Raw genomic sequence first — 13,423 nt, 5'->3', positions numbered from 1 at the left:
AAGACTTCTCTGTACGTGCTGGCGAGTGTCTTGTCTTTATTTAACCTTTTTTCCATATTTTCATGCGGACGTAAGGCTCTGAATCGGGACGATTCTAAATATATGGTGTCTGGATAGTCCCTTTTAAAAGGCAATTTTACTATATATCTTCCGTCCGAGCCACGGCGTTGTATCTTTATACAGTTGTTCGCAATATTCTTCTTATTCTGTCATTGTAGGAGCCCGTTCGACTTCCTTTGCATACAATTTTGTAATATCGATGGTAGTATGTCACTTCCTATCAACATGTCTATTTGAGCTAATATAGAAAATCCTGAATCTGACAGTCTTAAATCACGAAGTTCGCTGGAGGAAGTGATCTAGTCGGAAGCAAGTTTGTAAGATTTCTTACTATTATAACGTCTGTTTCTAGTTCGAAATCCTGACTATCAGCGCAAAGAGTAATTATGCAGGATTTATTTGCATTGGTTACTACAGTACCACTCAAACCACTTATTTCAAAATCTGCTGGATGTTTTTAGATTCCCAAACGTTTTACTATTCTGTTCGTCAAAAACCATGTTTTTGACGCCGAATCTAAAAGAACCCGTAAGGTGAAACATTGTCCGGAATGTCTAATCTGCACCAACGCGGTTGGTAGCATGACATCATCGTGCCTAATAATCGCGAGAGTTTGAACATGTGAGGCTGAATCTGTATTTGAAGAACATGGCAACTCATTTGCTGAATCTTCGTTAATAAAATGCGTTTCTGTTGTACGATCTCCTTGAGAACGCGTAAAACTATTGACTTCACGCGCTACGAAATTAGCGTTCGTTTGTCGTTGTGAAGTATTAGTTAAATGCAGCTTTGTGTGATGTTTTTTTCTTGCAATGCATTCATCTGTGCATACTGTCACACTCTTGACTGATGTGTCCGTTGGTAAGGCAATTGCTGCATAGACGCTTTTCTCTATCTACTTCGACGCATTGATTTGCGGACATGCTATTGAATTTCGGACATTTTCTTAATAAATGATTTTTCCTGCATAAATTACATCTGTTCGATGTTGTAAAATTCGCTTGATGTTGCGCTCCATATGAATATTGTGGGGCGACTTGCACTTTGAGGTGATCAATTCGTTCTAAAACTTGATGCCTATTAATTAGGAATTCCCCCATTTGAGATTCTAGAGATTGTTCCCATAGTGTCAGCGTTTTGACTGGGAGTTTACTCGAACATAAATAAATTAATATCGGATCCCACTCAGTCACACTAATATCGTGAGATCTTAAAATTGCTAGGAAATCGCTCATCGTTAGCTGTTTTCTCTTTATGTTTTTGCTATTTTCGGATTTCGCTGGTACCATTTCAAAAATAAGTTTAAGCTGGTTATCAACTAAAATTCGTTTAATTTCGTATCTTTTCTTTAAAGCATCCCATGCTAAATTAAAGTTTAGATCTGATAGCGGAAATCTATCGACGATCCTACCAGCTTCACCTTTAGTTTTGTTTTTTAAATGGTATAATTTCTAAGCTAATGTCAACTTAGGGTGATTGCCGTATATGGCCATAACATGTCCCCAAAAGTGGACCATTCTTCGTAACTTCCATAGAAATGTGATACGAAAGTATCACACGGTGGCACTTTATTGCACTTTAATGGATTTGTAGGATCTTCGTCGTCCTGACTGACTTTTCCTCTTTTTAGAATTTCCAAACAGATTGCCTTTGGTTGTTTGATATTGTTCCCGAGCGGACTCCAACTGATTCTTTGCCCATATCTTGTAGTTTTCACCTACAGCTTTATCATCTGCAAGATAAACGCTGTCAAAGGCACTACGAACGCTTTGCCAATCTTAATCTAAAGATTCTAATTTTGTTTCTATCAACGAATCTGACAGATCATTTTCTGGCATGTTCAGTATTTTGGCGCATGCTCCCACCAAAGTGTCTAATTCATAATTGAATCGCGCACAAATCGTAGATCCCATCTCCCATTCTATATATTTTTAAGTTTTATGATTTACCTACTGTTTAAGTAAGAATTGTCTCCATTTATTTGAAATGGATCGTGGTGCAGTTTGTTGCAACACTTATCGTATTGTACATTCGTTGAAATCTGTTTACTACTTCTTAATGCAACATTGACATGTCAATGTCAGATTTCAACGAATTGGCGCTAAAGCTACCACCTTACTTGAGTCTGTCTTGGTGATTCCGTCTTTGCTATCGGTTGAGTGTTTGTGCTCAACGTTGTAAACATTACACGTTCGTGTGTAATTAATAAGGTAAATTTGGTTACCTATTGATTTGAATATCAATAAAGAATTCATTTATTTAAATTGCAAGAAACTAAAACGATCGTGTTTTATTTCTATTTTTCTCTCCCCCTTTATCGGAGCGCAATTTCGGCGCATTAACATTTGGTCCTGTCGAGCCGGATTCGGGCTAAGAGGAAAACATACAGTCCATTGAAATTGATGTTCATTGTTTGATTGCCTTCTATGTTCGTGTAGAAGAAATCCCCAGCATCAACATAATTTTCGCCAACATCATCATCATAATATTCCTTTATAAACAAAAGGTAGGTGCAGTGCATTTTTATTGTTGTGAGCCCGCGAAAACAAATAAACAAAAATATTTCAATATCAAAACGGCCACTTTACAACGCGTCGCGGAGTTCCCTTTGTCGTTTGTGGTCAAAGTCCAATTGTCGTTGACAACATCGAACAGTGCAAGTGCAAAAGAAAAATAATTTGGAAGAAAGAAAAAAAAAACAGTGAATTTGTCGCATTCTATTTTGCATGAATGTTATCACTTTTTGTTTTGTCATATTTGTGTTGTGATCTCATGTTCGTGTGAGATAAATAAAATAAAATCTAACAACAAATATAAGCATCAATTCTTTTAGTACACATTGCATTGTTCGGTGTTCGATAATCATACACAATTATATTCACATATTTATGTTAGTGACATATTTATGCTTTACTGCTTTCTCGTTGTTTGTCGTTCGATCATACACACACGCTGTATACATACATACCCTGTTACTGGCAGCAGTCGCTTGACCGTCGGTAATAGACATATATACGTTGATTTGTTGTTCTTCTTTGTTGCGTGTACGCTACACCACTTGGGTCGGTCGATTGTGGTAAAGTAACACGTTTGATACAAAGTTAGAAATTGTTAATGAATATTACATATAAGTGTGTGTATGAATAGTTGAAAGCATTCTAGACAATTTTAGTAACGTGCACCCTATATTCGGCACATTTTACCTATTGTGTTAGTTAATTGAACAAAGACTATTTTTGTGGTTTTCAATAAATTTTAATCTAAAACTGGATATCTTGGTCGATATTTTGAGTTTTTATGGTCGATATTTTGAGTTTTTATGGTAGACAATTTTCGATTTGTGTGATCTTTTTCTAAATTTTGGAACATATTTTAGAAAAATCGCAATTGATTCATATTTTCTTTTGTTTCTTGGTAATTTTTTTGGACAAATTTGTCGTTTTTCTCTACAATTTCGGTAAAAAAGATAATTTTTGGAATTGAATTTCGTTCTTTAATAAATAATTATATCGCAAAATACGTTAGTTGCTTTCAATTGTAAATTGAAGATCCTTTACAAAGTTATAGAGTTTGTTAGAAAACTAAAACTGGAAGATCTTGACTTCTTCGAATTAGAGGCTCGTAGCTCTAATTTAGAAAATGTATGGAAAGCTACTGATGAGAGTTTCGAATTATGCGAAACTTATTTGGAAACGTCAGGTGCAGCTACCCAAACGGATTTTGATACCGTTTATTCAAACTATGAGGAAGCTAGGGAAAAATATATGGTTTGTTTAAGTCAGTTAAAAAACAAGCTCTCTGAGGTTAGTCGGTCGAAAAAGTCCTCGTTGAACTCGTCTCGTAGCAGTTCATTAGCATCGTTATCGCAGCATCCACGTGATATTCCTCCAGAAGCACAGTCTCGCGATGTTGCTTTAATAAACTTGAACTCTTCCACTCATACTTCTCGGGAAGTTGGTGTTCAAACTAGTTCCCCAATATCGTCTATTGGGAATCCTAGTGTCGTTAAGAGTGTTGTTGATCCTCCTCTAGTAGACGCAAAACCAGAGGAGAAGCTCGAGAAATCGTCTCGAGATTCCCTCTGACCAACCGCAGTTTCATTGTAGCGTGGAATGCCTTAAGGGACGAATATGATAACCCTCGGTTACTCGTCCATAATCATTTGAAATCTCTTTTCGCGCTTCCTGTTCTTGAAAAAGAAAGTAGCTCTGGTTTGAAAGTAATTCAACGCGGCATTAATGGATGTCTTTCGGCGATGTCCATATATGACATTCCTACGGATCATTGGGATCCAATTATCGTTTTCGTTTGTCTCCAACGTTTGCCAAAAATCACACTGACACTGTGGGAGCAAAGTGTCAAAAATAAAACTGTGATTTCTTTGTGGAAGGACTTGGATAGTTTTCTGACGGAGAGAATTCGTACTCTCACTTGCCTTCACGACATGATAGAAGTTGAACCATCACCAAAACTGGTTGATCAATCTCGTTCTTGTACGTTATCTCCTCGGCAGTCATATCGATCTTGTTGCTTGTTTTGTCCCTCGCAGAGCCATCCTCTTTTTGAATGTCATCATTTCAAAAATATGACCCTTTCGGCAAGATTTTCTACGGTGAAGCGTCATCGTTTGTGTATCAACTGCTTGCGCAAGGGACATGAAATCAAAAATTGTAAAAGTTGTCGTCGGTGTTTGATTTGTAATCGGAATCATCACACATTGCTTCATAGAGATGGTTCAACAACAAATAGTCCAAGTCCAATGGCAACACCTCCAAGTTCGCGTTTGTCAGTTGTTAAGTCCGCACTATAGGGACTCGGGGAACAAGTGCCGGCGAAGCTCTCCCAATAGAGCCAGTACGTCCAATACGTACGTGTGACCGTCAAAGGATGGGTGATTGCGAGGAAATATAAATAAAAGAAAACACAGGGTTTTAATAAAAGGTTTGGCCAATTGCCGTGTATTTATTGGTGGTAAACGATATTACCTTTTATGAGTACAACGATATGTACTTAGCTTACAATATAAGCGCGGTTATTTGCTTGCGATTCAAGCGGCGATCCAACTCGAAGGTATATGTTTTTCTGTATTGACATTTAGATGCCTAAAATGTTGGCGGCTTGTCAATTTAATGTCAAATGCTCGTTGAAATCTGTCTATCCTACTACAACAAGGATGTAGTAATTAGGAGTAGACAGATTTTAACGGCTATTTCATTTCAAACTAAGGGCAGAGTGTTTAACCATTTTAAACAGCGATTCTAACTTAAACATTTGCCGCCTCCCTTGAAACAACTATATGTTTCAACGAATAAAGATTAAAATAATTATTACAATTTGTGGTATCATAAAGTAGTGAGCAAAACCTTTTACATTTTTTCAATTTTTTTTTAATTCATTATTTTTTCAAATAAATATGCTTACAATCTAAGCATTCGGGGTCATTAGCGATCTCAGGCCATTAGGGACCAATTACACATTCGGGACTATTAAAGACCCCAGGCCATTAGGGACCTTTTTAAACATTCGGGGTCACTAGAGGCCCCAGGCCATTATGGACCTTTACCACATTCGAGATCGTTAAGGACCCCAGACCATTAGGGACCTTGAAACATTTGGAGCCATACGAGGCTCCGGGCCATTAGGGACCCCGCGAAGTGAGCTAAGTAAATGTGTCTGAAGCGGCCGTCATTCAACGAAAAATCCGTACGATATACGAGCGTGAACAGTTATGTGATAGGACCTGTAATAATCCAGCCGAAATGAGTATTCTGAGCGAGCAGCGCACCGGACGAAAACCGAAAACTGTGATTTTTGACCAATTTAGGGTACAAATCTGCTCCTATCAAAATATCTACTGGTCGAGAATCACCGAACTGAGGATCAGCCAAAACTATATTGGACAAATCTGACCTCAGGTCCGAAGTGACTGAAATTGTTGGGAGATTTCTCGATATAGAATCTACAACCAATGCTGATGTTTCTAAAATAGGCGATCTATAACAACGACTACGAAGCTTTATGTTACACACCTTTCGACAGGTAGCTGCGACAGTACTATTTACCGCAGAAACTACCGAATTAGTAGACTTAACCGACAGATTTAAGTTTTTCTGAAGTCGTTCCGAAATGAATGACGATTCAGATGCCGGATCTATCAACGCCCTGGCAGGAAAAGAAGCACCATGATGAACTATATTCACCATAGCTGTTCCCAATAGAACTGTCTTATTCTGCGTTACGTAAAACGATTGGCGAACTACATTACCGACCGATGCGACTGAATCAATCGTATTTGAAGCGGGCGTACGATTACTATTAACAATTACGTTTCTTGGTCGAAAGGAGGGGGCAGACGACGACAAATTCGAATTTCTAGGAGTCACAATCTGACTCGGACTACTCACAATAGAGCGCTCTCTGTGCAATAGAGTGTGATGTCTCTGACTGCACTTTCGACAAGAACGACTGCTACAATTTTTGACTTCGTGCCCCTTACGAAAGCAATTTACACATAAACGATGCCTTTTTACCAATTTAAATCTTTCCACCGATGTACCATTTACGAACCGAGGACAAGCATACAATATATGTTGTTGCTCTGAACAAAGAATGCAACAAGAATTACGAGACACACGAGGGGAGGAATTATGATTTTTCTGACGGGGAGGAGGAAACAACAATATCAGAGGATACTTCGTTGCGATTCAATTTGAGCGAAGCATCAGTATTCCTCATTTCATGCAAACACAGAAGAGTTCGAATTCTCTCTGTCAAGAATGCATCTAACTCTTTCCAAGATGAAAGAGACGATTTGGTTTTCACATTTTGCTCCCATAAAGCGTGAGTGATTTCAGGCAATTTTTGCAAACAAATAAAAACCACAATCGGATCCCAATTATCCGTTGGTACATCAAAAATTGCCATTGCCGAAAGACAACTATTAACCCCGCGTTGAATAGACAAAAGTCCCGAACTAGTTTCCTGCTCCAATACAGGAAGAGCGAAAAATGATTTTAAATGGCTGTGGACAAGCAACCGTGGATTATTGTATGTGGAATTCAGGGCATACCACGCTAGTTCGAAACTCCGATGAGTCAAAGGAAACTTCGAGACGATTTCTCGAGCCTCACCACTAGTCTTATTAACAAGATGACATAGACGTTCGATGTCTGTTAATCGAGTGTTATTAATAAAAACCGCACTAAACAAATCTCTGAAAGTGGGCCAAGTCAAAATACTTCCATCGAAGACCTCAATATTACAAGGGGGTATCGCCAAATTGTGAAAGTTATCAACAACAAAGCTGTGCCTATTCTAGGATTCCCAATATCCAAAATTGCGGAGCTAGATGCCTGTGTTCCCACCTCCCGAGAAGAGTGGGACGACGAGCTAATGTTTTTAACGGAAGCATCAGAAGACAGCTTTTCTACAAGAATAGTATCTGGAGGCTCCGTTAAGGAATCTACTGAACTGTTGCGAGATGAGTTCAGGGACAGTTTTGATTCACTCTGAAATTTAGACAACAATCGTTTAATCGCCGATGCGCAAATCATATATTCTTTGGACGAAACCTCGAATTTGCTGTATAGAGAATCAAAATCTTCAGGAGTTTCTAGATGGGAGAGACAATTATTGAATGTTTCCTCAACCAATTTCCACAATTTTCCAATTTCTTCACTCCTGACCTGAAGATCATAAATATCAAGCTCTTCTTTCTTCATTGCACCGAAATGTGCAGTGAACCTCACCAAAGAGTTAGAAGCTCTTAGAAACTTTTCAAAAGGAGTGAAGGCCATTTCAAAAAAGGAGGAATTTAGCAAACAAATTGCCGACAAAATGAAGAGGCAGTACGAAAACAAAAGAGAATCGAATCGTAAACAACGAATACAAAACCAAAGTTACGATTTTATGAAACAAATTGCGATATTCAACGAAAAGAGCTACCAATTGCAGCGTATTAGGATGAAGAGGTCACTATAGAAAAGTTAAAAATGTTTAAAATTAACAATTTTCAACGAAACTTTTATTGCAAATGACACGATAAAAATCAAATATAACAATATATAAAAAAAACAAGCTACCGATTGTCGCGTATAATATTTTTTAAACCCAACTGGATACTCAAAAACCCTACCAGATTAAAAATTTGCAACAATATGCAAAGAAATCTGATTTGTTTTAAGCCAAATGGTCACTAACAAATAAACGACTAAGTTCTGGTTGTAAAGGACGAATAGCTTATTAAAAAAGCTACCGATTGTAGCGTACAATAATTCACGACAGTAAATTTTCACTCAGAAATTAAAACACTTTTTATAATCAGCCAATTTATTTATTTTGCAACTATATGCAAAATAAGCGCCCTACACAACTAAAATGTCCAATTGACCGATTGTAGGGTGCGCAACAATTCAAAATGTCCAAAGATATTTTCAAAATGCTCCCCTACACTGATTTTATATATTTACAATAAAATATATAATTACTGGTATCGGTACTAATTTACCGACCAAACACTGTGTAATAATATAGTGGCGGGAGACTGTGCAATAAAAACGGACACGACACAAAAGAGAATTGCCCAAACGAAATATTTATGTGCGTATGCGTATGTATGCTTGTCGCATGCAATTGACTGATTGACCGACTAGACGGAACGACAAAGCGACGATGCTGTAGTATGTAACAATACGTACGTGTGTGTAACAAACAAATATACAGCCGCCAATAGGCTGTAAAACGTACGTATGTCACTCACGTAAATATGAATATATTTTTGTATATTTCTAATGCCGCAAAAATGAAAACAGAAAGAAGAAGTAAACTGGTAATGTTGAGGGATGCAGTTTAAAAATCTAACAACAAACTATCGATGTCAACAATATTGACTGCGAGGTTTGAGAATAATAAGAACCAAACACAAAAACCGAAAACATTAATTTTGTTTTGATTTTATTATTCCCGTATGTCTGTTCGAAAATGGACTTTGGCCGATCGCGAAAAAGGGAATATGCAAAGTGTTGTTATGACGGCCACAAACAAACGAAACACTTGTTATTGTTTTGCTCACTATACGTACCGATATAGGTTGATGCAAATAAATGATGCTGTGGACTGTAATTTCAGCAACCATACGAGTTTACCAATATGAAGGGCAGCGATCCTTTGGATCCGGCTCGAAGGACCAATGTTAAGTCCGCACTATAAGGACTCGGGGAACAAGTGCCGGCGAAGCTCTCCCAATAGAGCCAGTACGTCCAATACGTACGTGTGACCGTCAAAGGATGGGTGATTGCGAGGAAATAAAAATAAAAGAAAACACAGGGTTTTAATAAAAGGTTTGGCCAATTGCCGTGTATTTATTGGTGGTAAACGATATTACCTTTTAATGAGTACAACGATATGTACTTAGCTTACAATATAAGCGCGGTTATTTGCTTGCGATTCAAGCGGCGATCCAACTCGAAGGTATATGTTTTTCTGTATTGACATTTAGATGCCTAAAAGGTTGGCGGCTTGTCAATTTAATGTCAAATGCTCGTTGAAATCTGTCTATCCTACTATAACAAGGATGTAGTAATTAGGAGTAGACAGATTTTAACGGCTATTTCATTTCAAATTAAGGGCAGAGTGTTTAACCATTTTAAACAGCGATTCTAACTTAAACAGAACTTAAGCTTCCTATTTGTTCGTCCAAATCCACCATTTCGGGTGTTAATTGTTCACTTGCGGCTACATCAAAGAATGTTTGTAATATTGAAATCAGAAGTAGCCTGGACCATTCATTGTCCCTGAAAACTTCAGCGGTCGTGCTGAATTCGATTTCAGGAAATCTACCCTCGCTTGCGGCCACGTTCGACCTCAGAAATCGACTATATAATGTCGTATTAGCAGATTCAAAATTGTTCAAGTCAAGTCCAGTAGACATTTTGATAGGAGCAGACTTGTACCCTAGAATTATTAAAGACCACAGCTTTCGCTTTTCGTCTGGTTCTCTGCTTGCTCAAAATACCATATTTGGTTGGATTGTAACTGGACCAATTCCGCGTCGACAAAATCGCCTACTTGAAACTACGTAAAGCATTTCGTCGTGGTAAATATATACACAAAACATTTTTCGAAATTGAAGTCTAGTATTGTAAAGTGGCCACAAATGTACTCGTTTTTCGGAGCAAATCTGTTACTGCGGATTTCACAGACTCGGTTTTCGTTGCAAATCCGTAACTGCGGATTTCGTGGAACTAAAATCCGTAACTGCGGATGTCGTTATTGTATCGTGAAAATAGCCCATAACTGTGGGTTTTGTTTTGAACTTAAAACGTTTTGCCCAAGTCCGAATCCATAACTGTGGGTTCTTGGTGACTTTGAACTATCAATTTGTTTATCGTTTACTTTCGAAACTGCTCACATGTTGCACTGTACCGCCACTTTATACTATTTATCAAATTAATTTATATTGTTACACCATCCCAGGATGCTGTAAGGTGGCCGGCTAATGTTTAAGTAAGAATTGTCTCCATTTATTTGAAACGGATCGTGGTGCAGTTTGTTGCAACACTTATCGTATTGTACATTCGTTGAAATCTGTTTACTACTTCTTATTGCAACATTGACATGTCAATATCAGATTTCAACGAATTGGCGCTAAAGCTACCACCTTACTTGAGTCTGTCTTGGTGATTCCGTCTTTGCTATCGGTTGAGTGTTTGTGCTCAACGTTGTAAACATTACATGTTCGTGTGTAATTAATAAGGTAAATTTGGTTACCTATTGATTTGAATATCAATAAAGAATTCATTTATTTAAATTGCAAGAAACTAAAACGATCGTGTTTTATTTCTATTTTTCTCTCCCCCTTTATCGGAGCGCAATTTCGGAGCACTAACACCTACTGATAGATTTTATTTCTCCGGATTACTATTTGCCTTTACTTTACTATCTCAAATCTTTTTTTTAGATTAGTCAGTTTATTAAAAAATTGTAGGCTTTATAATTTTTATACTCAACAAATGTTTATATTTTAAACTTTGAGACTAAATATAGATATTTGTTTATTTATTTAATTTATTTTATGCGTTTGTTTATTTTTTATAATTTTATTTGAGTTAATGAAATGGAATTTCACGTGCTGTTTCGATCTGTTGCGATCAGCTACGCTTAATTACGGTTCGATTGCTACGTATAGTTACGTCTTCACTAATCGAATTATTTATTATGATTTAAGACAAATTGTTTTGCACCAATCAGAACATTTCATTTTGAAGCATTGAATTATTTTGTTGTGTTTTTATTTACATTGAAAAAATATATATTTTGCAAGGAAATTTTGTGAAAAGCAAACAAAAAGTCGAAGACTCGAAATAAGACAAGAAACCAAGAAACAACCACCAAAATGAGGATAATTTACAAAGGCTGCTGCTCCAAACAATGAATTTAGCCGGGGATTTCTAAAAATGTAGATTCTTTCAACACATCAAATCCTCAAATTTTAAAGAAAATTACCGGCTCTTAAATTGTGGATATTTGAAGAACATTCCGGGTCTCAGTAGTGGCTATATCTCGAAAGCATATTTGCGAATCTCAAATATTGGATTTGTTGACTTTTTTTCAGACCTAAATATTATTATTTTTGAAATGAGACCAATTGTTTATCTTGAAGTTCTAAAGGAATCGTCCATCAATAAAAGTCCAAGTTTTAAGAAAAGAAGTTCAGTCGGAACTTCGACAGAAATATATCCTCAGAATTTGACCACTTATTTATGTTTACTTTATTTGAAGGACGTGTCATAATTATTTATCTCGAAGTCCTAAAGGAATCGTCCATCAATAAATGTCCAAGTTTTAGAAAAAAAGTTCAGTCGGAGCTTCGACAGAAATATATCCTCAGAATTTGGCCATTTATTTATCTTTACTTTATTTAAAGGACGTATCATAAAGATTAAACAATTTCAACTTTTCACTATATCTAGTATTAATACTTTGAGGAGAACCGTGAATAATATCAAATTTCATAAGAATAGTGATTATTAAATATTTTGCAGGATAAGTAGCAGATCTATTGTCAAATATGATCTGATGAAGATATTATGAAAGAACAAAGACTATTGTCTGGGTGATTCATTCGCCCTTTGAGGGATAGAGAAGAAATCTAAGATTTGGTGAATAGTAGCAAATAGAAATATGTATGAACTAGATGTGTAAGTTATGGAAGGTATTGATCTTTCCTTGTTTTACAAAGGCATTGGTCTTTGCTTGTACTCGCTTACAAACCATACAATACCTCATATTTGATTTGTTTCTTAATTTTTTCCAGTATTTTCAATTTTAATAATTGTTCAGGTTTCGTTCTCATTTTATGTATCTGTAGGGCGAATTCATATTACAACAATTTCTTTGACATATCAAGTTGCCTACAGCTGGCCTGATAGGGCTACCTTGCAATTTTACCATGGATTACTTTTGATTTTACTTTTGATAAAACAAGAAGCAAGCGGCTGAAAATGTCAATATTGACAAATAAAAGGTGTTTGTTTGATTTTTTGAAGGTTTTTTTTTTTTTTGAAATTATGGCAAATTTAGGCCGCTCAATTCATTTAAAAGGATCGGAGGACCATGTATTCCCACAATGACGAAGGTTTCTAAATTACGCCGTAATTGAGAGCCTTGAAAATGGTTTTTGGCGGTAACTGCAACAAATAAGACACAGCAAAAATGAGACCACAAGTATACGAAATATACCTACGTGATGTTCACTCAAATAGCACAAAAGACACTTGATTTTAAATAAAAGAAATTTTGTCTGTCGACAAGTTTATTGGTTTGGAATTTTGGTTTTTGATCAAGGCGATCCTTAATTTAGCAACTAACTTTTCTAGTGACGACACAACTTCGATCACCTTCTGTTTAGAGGTCAAGGTCTATCAAGTCATCCTCATCGATGACATCGGTCTCCATTGGCGTGGATCGAGGGATTTGGCTTGGACCTCGACAACCTCAAAAAAAGACAGTTATATTTAGTTTTTTTATTAAGATGTTCTAAACTGACGTTGGCAGCGTTTAATGCTGTGTTGAATTTAAATTTGAGACAATTTGTGTTGATCGTTAAAATATCGTAATTTTTGAGACAAAAATATTGAAATCGGTATTTCCCATTTTTGGAGTGAAAAACTCAAAATTTGCACAGTAGTTTGCATTGTGTCTAGGACGGTTGGGATTGAGAACAAGATATGTCGATCATCGTTTTCATAGAGTCCGCATATTGCGTATTGTTATAAGTTAGTCACATTTCTCAAACGGAATTGTTCCAAAATTGGTATTAAGATGTTGCAACGGGTTTTACCTCTGGTGGCTGAACATAGACTGT

This window comes from Musca domestica, unplaced genomic scaffold (assembly GCF_030504385.1).
Source record: "Musca domestica strain aabys unplaced genomic scaffold, Musca_domestica.polishedcontigs.V.1.1 11, whole genome shotgun sequence".
NCBI lineage: Eukaryota > Metazoa > Arthropoda > Insecta > Diptera > Muscidae > Musca > Musca domestica.
This window is presented reverse-complemented; position numbering follows the sequence as displayed.